We start from the raw sequence: 2,348 nt of genomic DNA, 5'->3' as shown, positions 1-2,348 counted from the left end.
CGGCCTGGTGGGCACCATGGTGCGCACCAAGGAGCGCTCCGAAGTGTGCTCCAAGGTGCGGCGTGCACGAAGTCGGAGCCCGGTTTGCCCCGGGTACGCACCTCGCGTGCACCTTCGCCGGGGTGGGCACCTCGGCTGGGTTGCGCGCCCTGGTGCGCACCAAGGAGCGCTCCGAAGTGTGCTCCAAGGTGCGGCGTGCACGAAGTCGGAGCCCGGTTTGCCCCGGGTGCGCACCTTCGCCGCGGTGCGCACCATGGCGTGCACGAAGTCGGAGCCCGGTTTGCCCCGGGTGCGCACCTCGCGTGCACCTTCGGCGGGGTTGCGCGCCCTGGTGGGCACCATGGTGCGCACCAAGGAGCGCTCCGAAGTGTGCTCCAAGGTGCGGCGTGCACGAAGTCGGAGCCCGGTTTGCCCCGGGTGCGCACCTCGCGTGCACCTTCGGCGGGGTTGCGCGCCCTGGTGGGCACCATGGTGCGCACCAAGGAGCGCTCCGAAGTGTGCTCCAAGGTGCGGCGTGCACGAAGTCGGAGCCCGGTTTGCCCCGGGTGCGCACCTCGCGTGCACCTTCGCCGCGGTGGGCACCATGGCGTGCACGAAGTCGGAGCCCGGTTTGCCCCGGGTGCGCACCTCGCGTGCACCTTCGCCGGGGTGGGCACCTCGGCTGGGTTGCGCGCCCTGGTGCGCACCAAGGAGCGCTCCGAAGTGTGCTCCAAGGTGCGGCGTGCACGAAGTCGGAGCCCGGTTTGCCCCGGGTGCGCACCTCGCGTGCACCTTCGCCAGGGTGGGCACCTCGGTGCGCACACCTTCTCAATGTTTTCTTGCCTTTTCTGGAAATTGGTGAAGGCAGCGCATCAAAGGTGCGCACCTCGGTGTGCTCCGAGGTGCGAACCCGAGAGCGCTCCGAGGTGCCCACGAAGTCGAAAGTCGGGTTAATTGCATTGTTTTCCCCGGGTGCGCTCCGAGGTGCGCAACATCGGCGCGCACCAAGGAGGGCTCCGAAGTGTGCTCCAAGGTGCGCACGATGGCGTGCACCTCTGGTGCGCACGATTCGGAGCTCGGTTTGACCGGGGTGCGCACACCTTGGCTGGGTTGCGCACCTTTTGTGCGCTCCAAGGTGCGCACGAAGTCGGAGCTCGGTTTGCCCCGGGTGCGCACCTTCGCCAGGGTGCGCACCTTGATGCGCACGCCTTGGCTGGGCTGCGCACCTTGGTGGGCGCCATGGTGCGCACCTTTCGTGCGCTCCAAGGTGCGCACGAAGTCGGAGCTCGGTTTGCCCCGGGTGCGCACCTTGGTGGGCGCCATGGTGCACTCCGAGGTGCCCAAGATTGGTGCGCACCAAGGAGCGCTCCGAAGTGCGCTCCAAGGTGCGCGCGAAGTCGAAAGTTGGGTTAATTGTCCGGTTTGCCTCGGGTGCGCACCTTGCGTGCACCTTCGCCAGGGTGGGCGCCTTGGTGCGCACACCTTGGCTGGGCTGCGCACACCTTGGCACCCGCGTTTCCTTCATTTTAAATTTTTTTTTTTTACAATCTCTCAAGTGGGAAATTCTATAATCTCAACTTTTTTTGCCTTTTCAGGAAACTTTTGAATGGAGCGCATCATTGGTGCGCTCCGAAGTGTGCTCCAAAGCTCTCTCCAGCTGCGTGCACCTGCCCCGGCCGCGCACCCGGCCCCGCCCAGCTTCGCTCACCTGTCCCGGGCGTCTGGTGCGGAACCTTAGAGTAAGAAACATCACCGTGCACCTTGGCCAACGTGCGCGACTCGACCGAGCGCGCACTGGCCGAGGTGCACACCGATTTCACCTGGGTGCGCGCGCAGCACCTCGGGCGCACCGGGGTGCGCGCACAACGCCCGGGTTGCACCGTGGCCTGTGTGCTCGGGGTGCCTCGGGTGCGCGCTCGGTGTCGCCCCCGCGCGCGCGGTAGTGCGGGCAGCGCACCCCGGCCCGGCCCGGCCCCGACGAGAACGCAAACGGGCAAAAGGTTTATTCAAATAGCATTGCGACGCCCGGCGAAAAACTAAAAAAGGGTGCAACACCGGGACTTCCCGGGAGGTCACCCATCCCAGTACTACTCCGGCCCAAGCGCGCTTAACTGCGGAGTTCTGATGGGATCCGGTGCACTAATGCTGGTATGATCGCACCCGTTATGAGCTTGTCGCAGTGTGTACTTAGCAAACCGCGACCCACGTGCGAATCCACCCCGGCCACCCACGCCCGTCGAGGTGCACACCCTCCCTCGCGAAGTGCGCCCCGTTCGCCAAGTGTGAGCCCTGCCCGGGTGCGCGCACCTTGCTAGGGCGTCGGGTGTGCACCCGGCCCGGCCTACGTGCGTGCACCTGGAGGGGGCGTC

At 66.2% G+C, this 2,348-nt stretch overlaps 1 non-coding gene across 1 annotated transcript; it reads right to left on the bottom strand.

Annotated features, from left to right (window-relative positions):
• Nucleotides 1-2,022: 2,022 nt before the first annotated feature.
• On the bottom strand, nucleotides 2,023-2,141 carry LOC131862675 (5S ribosomal RNA). The gene has a single exon (XR_009361613.1). It is a non-coding gene; the product is annotated as a 5S ribosomal RNA (ribosomal RNA).
• Between the last annotated feature and the right edge of the window lie 207 nt (nucleotides 2,142-2,348).

The sequence above is a fragment of the Cryptomeria japonica genome, unplaced genomic scaffold (assembly GCF_030272615.1).
Source record: "Cryptomeria japonica unplaced genomic scaffold, Sugi_1.0 HiC_scaffold_50, whole genome shotgun sequence".
Classification (NCBI taxonomy): domain Eukaryota; kingdom Viridiplantae; phylum Streptophyta; class Pinopsida; order Cupressales; family Cupressaceae; genus Cryptomeria; species Cryptomeria japonica.
The sequence above is the reverse complement of the archived record's forward strand: the minus strand, read 5'-3'. Positions and strand labels throughout refer to the sequence as shown.